The sequence below is a fragment of the Jaculus jaculus genome, chromosome 5 (assembly GCF_020740685.1).
Source record: "Jaculus jaculus isolate mJacJac1 chromosome 5, mJacJac1.mat.Y.cur, whole genome shotgun sequence".
In the NCBI taxonomy this organism is placed as follows: Eukaryota; Metazoa; Chordata; class Mammalia; order Rodentia; family Dipodidae; genus Jaculus; species Jaculus jaculus.
In genome coordinates this window covers 133,936,452-133,949,228 of record NC_059106.1, presented here as the reverse complement: position 1 = coordinate 133,949,228, position 12,777 = coordinate 133,936,452, and the positions used below count along the sequence as shown (strand labels likewise).

The window sequence follows — 12,777 nt, the reverse complement described above, 5'->3', positions numbered from 1 at the left end:
TTAAATTTAATAATTTAAAAAATAATCCTGTTCTCTATTTCTGAAGAATGGCATTGGAATTTTGATGGAGAGTGCATTGAATCTATCGATTGCTCTACACAGAATAGTCATTTTCATGATAGTGATTCTTCCGAAGCATTGAAAAGTCTTTATGTCTTCTAGTGTCACCTTTAAATTTTCTTTTTGTTTAGTTATTTATTTAAGAGAGAGATAAAGAGACAGAGGGAGAGAGAGAGAGATATTGGGCAGGAGAGAATCGGTGCCCAAGGTTACCCAGCCAATGCAAATGAATTCCAGATGCATGTGCCACCTTGTGCCTTTGACTTATGTGGTTACTGGGGAATTAAGCCAGGGTCCCTTGTCTTTGCAGGCAAACACCTTAACTGCTAAACCATGCTGTAATTTTTTTTTATTGAGTGTTTGAATGTAATTACAGCAGTCTTTCACTTCATTAACTAGGTTTATTCCAAGTTAGTTTTTGAATTGTGAATGGAATTATTTCCCTACTTTCTTTCTCAGTGTGTTTGCCTTTGGTACACAGGACAGTTACTGATCTTGGTACCAAGTTATTATATTCCTACAACATTTCTGAAAGTGTTTCTCAGTGCTAAGGGTTTTCTTATGGAGCCTCTAGGTTCTGTCACATAGAAAACCATATCATTGGTAAGTAAGGATATTTGACTTGTTCCTTTACTACTTCTATCCTTTATGTTTCCTTATCTTTCCTTATTGGTCTAATGAGACTTCCTTTACTATATTAAGAGAGAAAAACGTGAACAATCCTGTCTCATTTCTATTTTAGTGGGAATACTTTCAGTTCTTCCCCATTTAGTACAATGTTGGCTATCAGTTTTTCGGACTGTCTTTGCTATGTTTAGACATGTTCCTTGTGCTTCTAGTTTCTTCATTACTGTTTTTTTTTTTTTTTTTCAGGGGAGAGTGCAAACACAGTCCCCACTACCACAAATTATGCATCCCAGTTTCCCACATTTGGGTAAATTGCATGGGTCAACACATCCGGAGTGCAATGGATAAGCCTCTCCCTGGGAAAACCACCTTCATGATAATGATGTCTCCCTTGCCAGGTAAGTACTCTTCATTACTTTTCAAAAAATTTTTTTCATTTATTTTTCTTATTTATTTGAGAGAGACAGACAAACAGAGAAAGAGGCAAAGAGGGAGAGAGAGGATGTGTACATCTGGGCCTCCAGCCACAGCACACTAACTCCAAATGCATGCCCCACCTTGTACATCTGGCTTACATGGATCCTGAGGAATCGAACCTTGGACCAGGGTCCTTAGGCTTCACAGGCAAGTGCTTAACAGCTAAGCCATCTCTCCAACCTTCTTTATTACTTTTATCATGTAGGTAAGTTGGATATTTTTACAAAAGTCTTTACTACATATATGGAGATAATCATGTGACTTTTTCCTTTAAGTCCATTTATGTGATGTATTGCAGTTATTGATTTGTATATATTGAACCATCTTTTTATCTCTGGGATGAAGCCAACTTGACCATCATCAGTAATCATTCTGATGTATTCTTGAATTCTGTTTGCAGGTATTTTGTTGAGAATTTTTGCATCTATGTTCATCAGGGACATTTGTCTATAGTTTTATTTTTTCATGTGTCTATCTGGTTTGGTATCAGGATAACACTGTCTTTATTTTAAAAATAAAGCTGGATAATTTTCCTCCCTTTCCTATTTTATGGCATGGTTAGAGAGCATTTAGTGTTAGTTAATTTTGAAGGTCTGGTAGAATTCATCAATGAGTACATTTGGACTTGGACATTTTTTATTTGGGAGGTATTTTATTATAGTTTTGATCTCACTGTTTGTTATACATCTGTGGTAGTTTGAGGAGATGCCCTCCAATATATTCAGTGTTTTATTGGTTTGTAGTTTGCATCTGCAGCCACCTGGCTGGAGGTAGTGTCACTGGGCAGATCTTAGGGTCCTGCCCTTAGGTGTGGTGGGTTTGAAATTCCAATCTAAAGATATGCAAAGTGGCTAGTTCTATCTGGAGTTCCTGAAGTGTGTCATGTGGCTTTTGGCCTGTGGCCTTCTCTCTCTCTCTCTCTCTTTCTCTGCTTGGACCTATGAAAGTGGGCTGGCTTCTTTTGCCATTATAGAACTTCCCTTGGATCTATAAGCATCAGTAAATATCCATTCCTCCATAACTGTGCCTGGTCTGGAAATTCATCTCAGCAAACCTGAAGTTGTCTGTTACAATATCTCAAGCCAGGTGTGGTGGTGCATGCCTTTAATCCCAGCACTAGGGAGACAGAGGTAGGAGGATCACTGTGAGTTCAAGGCCACTCTGAGATTACAGAGTGAATTGCAAGTCAGCCTGAGTGAGACCCTACCTCAAAACAAACAAACAAAAAAAATCATGTCATCTTGGTTGAATTTTTAAGAATATTTTATTTATGTTTATTTATTTAAGTGAGAGACAAAAAGCAGCAGACAGAGAAAGAGAGAATGGGCACACCAGGGCCCCTAGACACTGCAAACAAACTCCAGATGCATGCGTCACCTTCTGCATTTGGCTTACATGGGTACTGGGGAAATGAGCCTGGGTCCTTAGGCTTTGCAGACAATCACCTTAACCACTAAGTCATCTCTCCAGCCCTTTCATTTACTACTTATTTATTTACTTATTTGACAGAGAAAGAAAGAGAGATTGGGCATCTGGCTTATGTGGGTCCTAGGGAATCGAACCTGGGTCCTTTGGTTTTGCAGGCAAACGCCTTAATTTCTAAGCCATCCCTCTAGGCCCCCACCCTTGGTTTAATTTTGATAGGGCATATACATCTGAAAATCATCCAGTTCTTTTAGATTTTCCAGTTGAATAGAATATGTTCCTTTTTAAGAAATGCCCTACTGAGTTTCTGAATTTCATTCACATCTGATTTTTATTTGGGTCATAATGGCCCCCTTTTCAACTCCAATTTTATCAACTTGAGTCTTCTCTCTTTCTTATGACTGGTTTGGCTAAGGGTTTGCTGATCTTGTTTCCAACGCCCTCCCCACCAAAGAACAGTAGTGCCTTGATTCATTGACTTTTTTTTGGTACTATTGTTATAGTTGTTGCTATTATTTCCATGTCATTAATTTTCTGACTAGATCTTAATTATTCCTTTTCATCTACTGATTTGGGGTTTGACTTTTTTTTTTTTCATGGTCCTATGGTATATCATTAAGTTATTTGAAATCTTGAGATCTTTCTGATTTTTTTGTTTGTTTGTTTTTGTTTTTCAAGGTAGGGTCTCACTCTAGCCCAGGCTGACCTGGAATTCACTATGTAGTCTCAGGGTGTCCTTGAACTCTCGGTGATCCTCTGACTTCTGCCTTCCGAGTGCTGGGATTAAAGGCTTGTGCCACCACGTCTGGCTTTTCTGAGTTGTTAATGTAGGCACAGAGAGTTATAAATTTCCCTCTTAGGACTACTACTACTTTCATTGTATCCCTTAGGTTATAATATGTTGTGTTTCATTTTCATTCCATTCTCGTTCTTTTTCTTCTTTTTCAAAATTTTATTTATTTAAGACAGAAAGAGAGAAAGAGGCAGATAAATAGAGATAGATGATAGATAGATAGATAGATAGATAGATAGATAGATAGATAGATAGATAGATAGATGAGAGAGAAAGAGAATGGGCACAGCAGAGCCCCTAGGCAATATAAACAAACTACAAATGTATGTACAACCTTGTGCATCTGGCTTTACATGGGTACTGGGAAATCAAACCTGGGTCCTTATGTTTTGTAGGCAAGTTCCTTAAGAGACTATTAAGACATCTCTCTAGCCCCATATTCTAGTTGTTTTTCTTTCCTTTTTTTTTTTTTTTTTTTTGGTTTTTCGAGGTAGGGTCTCACTCTGGTCCAGGCTGACCTGGAATTAACTCTGTTGTCTCAGGGTGGCCTCGAACTCATGGTGATCCTCCTACCTCTGCCTCCCAAGTGCTGGGATTAAAGGCGTGCGCCACCACGCCCGGCTGGGTTTCTTTCCTTCTTGACTTATTTAATGACTTGTTCATCATGTAATCGTATGTTGTTTAATCTCCATGAGTTTATGTATATTATATTGTTTCTCTTATTGTTGATTTGTAGCTTTATTTCACTGTGGTCAAATAAAATACAAGGAATTATTTCCATTTTCATATATTTGCTAAAACCTGTTTTATATCCTAGTGTATATCTATTTTAGAGAAAATCCCATAGGCTATTGAGGAGAACGTGCAGTAATTGAATGAAATATTCAAAAGATGTCTGTTAAGACTTGTAGTATTTGTTTAACGAAATTGAGTAGCTTCATGTTTAATTCATATATGTGGAATTGTAATGTCTTCTTGATGGATTGTTCCTTACTCACAGTGATCTTCTCTACCTCTTTTATTTATTTTTTTACCAGTTTTGTTTCTATTTATTTCCTCAACTATTAGAGCAATGATAACTCCTTGTTTCTGAGCTTGATTTGTTTGAAATACCTGTTCCCATACTATGAATTCTCTTTGATAGTGAGATACATTTCTTGGCAACAATAAACAGATAGATCATAAGGCTGGTGAAAAGACTTGGCAGTTAAAGGTGTGTGCTTTCAAAGCCTGTCAACCAGGGTTTAATTCCCAAGTAACTGCATAAGACAGATGCAAAGAGTAACATACATCTGTGGTTTCACTGTACCTATGATAGTGGGAGGTGGACCCAGAGGCAGGAGAATCTAAAGCTCACAGGCCAGGTAGACTGAGGAGTGTGTAGTTTGGCAGTTCTCTTGCTGCAGTGAGAGACCCTGTGTTGCAGAACTTGGAGAACAGATACCTTGAAGTTGTCTTCTGACCTCCGCATGTGCACTACCCCCTAAACACATTCAAGTAAATAAACTAAATAAAGGAATCCTGCCTTTTAATCTATGCTGCCCATATGTATCTTTTGATTAGGGAATTGAGAGTATTAATATTTAGAGCTGTTGTTGAAAGATGTATATTAATTCTTGTCATTTTGTTGATTTTGTAGTGTTTAGTGTTTTCATATTCTTCCCTTGCTTAGGTATTATTCAAGCATGGTCAATTCTTTCCTGTAGCCACATGGATATGTTTGTCACTGTCTTCTGTCTGAAGGATTTCTATGTTTTCTGTGGGGCTAGTCTAGTGTCCATTGATTCTTTTAGCCTGATTTTATCATGGAGAGTTTTTCTTTCTCTTTCCATTATGATAGACAACTTTGTTATACAGAGCAGCCTGGGATGGTAGTTGTCCTTCAGAACTTGAAATACATCATTTCAAGCTCTTTTAGCTTTAAAGTTTTTGTTGAGAAGTCTGCCATTACTGTGATGGGTCTTCTTTCTTGCTGCTCACCATATATTTCCTTAGTCCTGTAGAGTTAGGGGCTTAATTATATAATGAGGAAACCTTCCTTTCTGATATGCCTTCTGTACCTGGATTACCCTAATATGAGGAAATTTTTTCCATGATATTTGTTGAAAAGTTTTACCATAGCTTTAGGATGAAATTTTCCTTCATGCCTGTGAGTCTTAGATTTGGTCTTGGCATGGTGACCTAAATGTCCTGGACGTCTCTTTCATATCTTCACATAAGGCTTGTGTGGCTTTTATACATATGTAGTTCTGTGACCATCAAATCAACATCTTCCTTACTCATCATTTCTTTGCAATGGAAACATTCGACATTTCTTCTCACTATTTTTGAAATATTCAATACATTACAGCTAAAAGGAGTAATTCTTCTGTGTTATCAAATAACAGAACTCATTTCTGCTATATACCTGTAATAATGGAAGAATTGGAACATTCCAACAACGATGAATATAAATCAATAGGAAGATATGAAAGAGACATCCAGGACACTCAGTTCACCATGCCAAGACCAAATCTAAGACTCACAGGCATGAAGGAGAATTTCATTCTAAAGCTCTGGGAAACGTTTTCAACAAGAATCATGGTAAAAAATTTCCCTATGTTAGGGAAAGAAGTGCCAATGCAGATAGAGAAGGTAGATCAGAAAAGAATGTCCCCTTGACATATTATAATTAAACCCCTAAGGATGCAGGACAATGGAAGTATACTGAGCAAGAAAGAAGAGATTGACCATCTCTTCCAGTTACTCTGGCTCTGCTCCCCCTGGTTTCTGGTAACATCTATTTTACTCTTTACTTCTTTGTAATCAACTTCGTTAGCTTCCACATATAAGTGAAATCTTGCAATATTGATTTTCTATCATGTTTTATTTCAGTTAACAAAACGATCTTTGGTTCATCTCTGTTGTTGCAAATGATAGATTCCATCCTTTTTTTTTTTTTTTTTTTGGATTTTTCGAGGCAGGGTCTTGCTCTATCCCAGGCTGACCTGGAATTCACTATGTAGTCTCAGGGTGGCCTTGAACTCACTCACAGAGATTCTTCTACCCCAGCCTCCCAGGTGCTGGGATTAAAGGAGTATATTCTGTTGTACATACATACCATGTGCTCTTTACCCACTCATCAGCTGATGGACTCTTGGGTTGTTTCCATTTCTAGGTACTGTGCATAATGCTGCAATGAATGGAGAAGTGCCCATGTTTTGAATATAATGATCTTGTTTCCTTTGGTGATATATATTCAGCAGTCTAATTGCTGGGTCATCAAGTAATTCTACTTACAATGTTTTGAGGAACTTCCACACTGTTTTACATAGTGGCTATACTAATTTACATTCCCAAAAGTAGTGTATGAGTTCCCCTTTCTCCACATCATTGCCAGCATATGATTAATTTTTAATCATAACCATTTTAGCTGGGATAAGATGATAGCTCATTGTGCTGTAGATTTGCATTTCCCTCATCAATAATAATGTTGACCATTTTTCAAGTTTCTGTTGACCATCATTGAATTTTTCTTTCAGATAAATATCTCTTTAAGTTTATATTCATTTTAATCTGTTCTTTTTCTATCTTCTTTCTCCCTTCCTTCCTTCCTTCCTTCTTTCTTTCCTTCCTTCCTCTCTCTCTCTCTCTTTTCCCTCAGTTGTTTGTACCCTTTAAGAACAGTCTAGATAGTAGCTCTCTGTCAGTTGCATAGTTTGCAAAGCTTTTCTCCCACTCTATATGCCATCGCTTTATGGTGCTGATTGACTCCTTGCTGGGCAGAAACTCTTTAGCCATGCACTTATGGAAGAGGGGAGACTGGGCTACATACACAACATTTTGTGAAGATGAAGAGTCAGGGATGATGATTTTACAAGCCAAAGAGGATCAGAGATTGCCAGGAAGCCACCAGAAGCTACAGGAAAAGCCTGGAACAGAGTCTCCTCACAGCTCTTAGAAGAAATCAATCCTCTCAACACCTATATCTTAGAAATCCAGCCTCTAGAACTGTGGAACAATAGTTTCTGTTGATGAAGACATTCTATGGCATTTTGTTAGAGAATCCCTGGCAAACTAATGCATTCTAGAGATGGTGACATAAAAAGAAGACAGCTCTGTCAGGTAGCAGGAGACACTGCTGTTCCACAGAAAAGGTGGGAAACATGTGAGACCCCAAGAGTGCTTCTCCTCAGCTCAACAGCTCAGCACGGCTGTGTACCGTGAGCTGTCCTGAGAGAACAATGGCTGTCTGAACTTGACCTTTTCAAGGTTTCTGAATTCTTACGGTCATGATATATTGGTCACAATTTTTATATCTCTCAGTATTTCCTTGTGATTTTACTTCTCTATTATCTATGTTAGGTAGTCCAAGTTGAACACTTTGTTGACCTGGGACAAATTTAACTAGGATTTAGATGATCTCTCTGTTCAAAATTCTTGTTGTAATCCTTGATATGCTGTCTTCCTTTTCTGAGCCTATTTTATTTGACTATATGAAAGTATTGTAATACATTAAATCCCTCAGTTTGTGATTGTTGGGTTGGAGAGATGGCTTGGTAGTTAAAGGCACTTCCTGACAGCCTAGGTTCAATTCCATAGTACTCATGTAAAGCCAGATGCACAGAGTGGCACATGTATCTGGGGTTCATTTGCAGTGGCAAGAGGCTCTGGTGTGTCCATTTCTATCTCTCTCTTCATTGCATATAAATATATTTTAATTTTTTTTATAGAGAGAGACTGAGAGAGAGAGAACTGGTGTGCTAGGGTCTCAGCCTCTGTAATCGAACTCCAGGTGCTTGCACCATCTCGCGGGCATGTGCTACCTTGTGCTTATCTCACTTTTGTGAATCTGGCTTACATGGGATCTGGAGCATCAAACATGGGTCCTTAGGCTTAGCATGCAAGTGCCATAGCCACTAAGCCATCTTGCCAGCCCTAAATATATTCTTTAAAAGACTATTCTGTGATTCTTCACTGAGAAATCATGGTGACATAAAAAGGTCAAGGTCAAGGTTGGAACTGTGCTGGAAGCTTCTCTATTAATAGCTGTCTTACTGCTGACAATGGCTATGCATCTACTGGGGGAGAAAGGCCATTCACAGTTTTAGCAAGTAGTCAATTCTGCAAGCTGCACAACTTGCCAGCCAGGCCAGATGTGCTACTGGTCCAACAGCGACGTGTCTGTTGTAGGGCTGACTAAGTACACTCCCATTCGATCTGAAGCCCACTCGGAAGGAGGAAATTCATGCCTGGTACTGAAAAGCCGATTCAAAAGCCCATGCGCAAGAAAGTCCTAATCCCTAGTGGGGAAGCCACTACTGTTATGTGACTAAATGGATGTACTGTGCCCACAAACTCCACTCTAAATAGTTACATCTAGGCCCATATATTAGAGCTACTCTCACTTTTGGTTAGAGTAGCATCTCCTTTCAGGTAACAGAGACTGCTGGGGATACTCAAAACCCAGCAAAGTGCTGAGAAGTGACCATTGAGTACTCAGCATTAAATGAGATGTCCATGTCACAGCCTCTAAGGCTCGGGTACCATTGAAGAGGTAGTGAAGAGAATGTAAGAGACAAAAAGAGAGAAGTGTTTCGGAATGCTGTCTTTCAGACATAGAGTGTCTGTTGCACACATGGCCTCACAATGGGCTATCATTACCTATGCAAGACCTGAACAATGTTGGGCCCATTAACATGTCACTATGGGTGGTGGAGGAGTGCAAAACAAAACCAGTCAGCAAAAGAGAAGAGGAACTACTTGGAAAGAAGAGTGGTTCAGCCTAAAAAGATGGGGGAGGGGAGATAAAAGAAAGTAATGGCAAAGGATGATGATCAAAGTGCACTATGTATACGTACACAAATTGTCAAAAATGTAGCAGTCGCTGCAATATATCACGCCTTCCAAGGCTCAGCGTCTAATGTGGAAGAGGTGGCGGAAAGAATATAAGAGCCAAAGGAAGGGTAGGACTCCATACAATGTGCACCCCCAGACACAAAATGGCCTGGATATCCATGACCTCACAGTACCTGACACTACCTACACAAGACCATCATAATAGGAGGAAAAGGTCATGACATCAAAATAAAAGAGAGACTGATTGAGAGGGGCAGGGGATATGATGGAGAATGGCATTTCAAAAGGGAAAGTGGGGGAAGGGAGGACATTACCATGGGATATTTTTTATAATCATAGAAGTTATTAATAAAAAAAATTGAAAAGAAAAATAATAAATAAAATGGAAAGAAAAAAAGTAGCAGTTGTTCACAGACTCTCACTACTGAGTCGACCTGCTTTTCCAAGTTCCAACCCCAAAGGTTTGGTTTCTTTTCCTCTCCCTGGCCCCCACTTTCTCTTTTATGGATGCTAGTTGAAACTCTAAGCATGCTTGCCCTGACATTTGGGGGCGTTTCTACTTTTTATCACAATAAATCTCCTTTGCTTTATAAAGAAGGAAGAAAACAAAAAAGAGGGAGGGAGGGAAGGAAGAAAGAAAGAAAGGAAGGCAGAAAGGAGGGGTGGGAGGAAGGGAAAGAAAATCAAAATAAAAAAATTCTGTGATTCTGACTCCACACATACATGTTTGCCACTTAACCATCCACCTGCTTCTGGTACAAAGCAGAAGGCGAAACTGGACGTGGTATGGCACGTGTGTCATCCCAGCACTCTGGAGGCTGAGAAGGGAAGGTGGCAAATTCAAGACCACCTTGGGTACATAGTGATTTGGAGACCTGCTTGAGCTGCATAGAGAGATCCTGTGTCAAAAAAGGACAAGGGCAGGGAGGACACTGACTCATCTTTTAATTGTACTAAGCAACTGGGGTTAAGCAAGTTATTTGAGAACAAGGAGGGAGAGACACAAAGAGTACTCCATTAGCCCAGGGTCACGTTCTTCAGACTCTAAATGCCTTCTGCCTTGGTAGTTCTCTTTCTAAAGGTCAGCTTTCCTAGTGATCACTGAAGCTTTCTCTCTTTTCAGGGAGGATGCCCCGGATACTCCTACGTTGGGTGTGGTGGGCAACATACTCATGGCAAGCTGGGTTTCTATGCCTTGGACACTGGAGGAGCAATGTCTTACCTAGTGGTCACAGTATTTTGAATAAACCATTTTTTTGTCTTGGAAGAATCCCAGCATACTTCAGCTTCCATCCTGTTTACTCCAATGACAGTAATATATTTTTATTGTAGCCACTAGCAAATTTTGCTTCAGTTTAATTATGTATTGAATTTAGTTCCAAAAGATATGGCCATGGGAAAATTGTGGCAAAGATTGTTTATATTCTATTTAAAGCCATAAAATAGACATCAATTTTCTAATCTGCTGTGAAATGCATAGATATGTATATGATTGGTTTTTATTGTTGCCTTATAATTAAATGTCAAACTGGAATTCACTGTTAGATTTCCCAAAGCCTAATGTTATCTTTCATGGAATTATTTCTTATATCAATCATGAAAAATGATCAAGTTCTTATGAGTAAGTATATTTTTAGTTCCTATCTATTTAGGAAGTATTGCAAAGGTTTCATTGTTGACAGTTTTACAACTGATCTTAGCCAAAAGGCTGAGAAGTGACATTAGTTAACATTTTTCAATTATCTGCTTTAATACTTTATCAATTATTTTCCATACTTTATACATTGCCACTTCAGAGATTAAGGAGCTTTTTTTTTGCTGTATTTTAAAAGTAGTTATATTAGTAAGAATATTTTAAATAAATAACTTAAAGCCAAAGTAAATTTTAAAAAGATGTTTAGACCTAGCCAAATGCTATTTATGGCTTCCAGCATAAACTATGCTCCTTGGCTCCAGAAAATAGGTAACCACACAGACCAGCCCAAGAAAAGGGAAAGGAGTGGACATAGGGCTTTTATTATACAGTAGTTGTAAGTGATGTGGAATCTCTTGGAAATTTAAGTACAAAAACCCACAAACAGTGGCAAGCTCCATGGAACCCACTGTTGGAAGGTCATCCCAGTGCTCCGCCATTTGTGTGACCCAGCTACTGCCCAGGGTCAGCTTCTCTCTGCTTCTCTTCCTAATCCAAATTCTCTTAATGCTTTCCTAAACATCCCTCGGGTAAAATATAGAACTGTTGCCGGGCATGGTGGAGCATGCCATTAATCCCAGCACTTGGGAGGCAGAGGTAGGTGGCTCATCGTGTGTTCAAGGCCACCCTGAGACTACATAGTGAATTCCAGGTCAGTCTGGGCTAAAGTGAAACCCTCTCTCAAAATATCAAAAAAAAAAAAAAAAAAAAAAAGGAATACAGAACTGTTTATTATTAGTTACTACTATGTGTGATATATAGAAATGAAAGACCAGGCTTCTGAGGAAGTGCAGGATCTAATGGGTGATTGGCTCGCTAAGGTTCTACAACCAACCAACCAACTGATAGTATAAATGAACTCAGAATAGCTTGGGACATTCAGGTAGATGAACTGCTCCATTTCATTACTAAAATGGAATATTTGCATCTGTTCTTGGGATAAGAAACAGGAGCCTGTTCTCCTTACCTACTCATAATTGGATGATACCAGGCCAGTCAGTCTCTTTCCTTCTCATGCCTTGGTCACCACATGAGCCAGAAGAGACATTTGAATGACAGGGTCCTTGTTACCCTGTGTCTTCCAGCTCCTAAGTAGCTCAGCTTGTGTGTAGCCACCCACCTTTTAAAACCTACTGTTATGGTTTGGATATGGCATGACCCTCTTTTGTAGACAGTTCCATGCTGCTGAGATGAACCTCCAAGTCAGACACAGTTTATGGGAGGAACGGGACTTATTTGACAATTACAGATCCAAGGGGAAGTTCTATCAATGGCATAAAAGACTGGCCCCTTTTCACAGATCCTAGCACAGAGAGACACCCCAAACCAGCACCACAAGAAAGCAAGCACAAAAACCAACAGTAAAACAGCAGGGAGCCAGGCAGAGCTCAGACACTCTGCATACCCTTAGGCTGGTGCCTCCACACACACCTTTGCACTAGACCTTAGGATCCATCCCCCCCCCGCCCCCCCCCCCCACACACCTCTTCCCGCTAGGCTAGGGGGCTAGAAATCCAAATTACAAGCTTTAATAAAACTCCTGAGTCTCTTGGGGGACATCCATTCAAACTATCACACTCCTCAAAAAGGCTCTTGTTTTAAAAGTTTAGCTCCAGGTTGGTGGCACTATTTTGGGAGGTTCTAGCAACTTTAGAATGTGGGGCCTAGATGGAGGAAATAGGTCACTAGGGGCATGTTTCTGGAAGTTTGTCTTCCCTCTCTTCTTTTCTCTCCTCTCTCTCCTTTTTTTCTTTCAAAGAGAGAGAGAGAAAGACAGAAAGATACAGAGAGACAGAGAGAGAGAGAGAGACAGAGAAGGAGAATTGGTACACCAGGGCCTCAGCAACTATAATCCAAATCCAGA

The 12,777-nt window shown here is 39.4% G+C and overlaps 1 non-coding gene across 1 annotated transcript; it reads right to left on the bottom strand.

Moving 5' to 3' along the window:
- Nucleotides 1-931: 931 nt before the first annotated feature.
- On the bottom strand, nucleotides 932-1,093 carry LOC123460996. The gene has a single exon (XR_006637332.1). It is a non-coding gene; the product is annotated as a U1 spliceosomal RNA (small nuclear RNA).
- Between the last annotated feature and the right edge of the window lie 11,684 nt (nucleotides 1,094-12,777).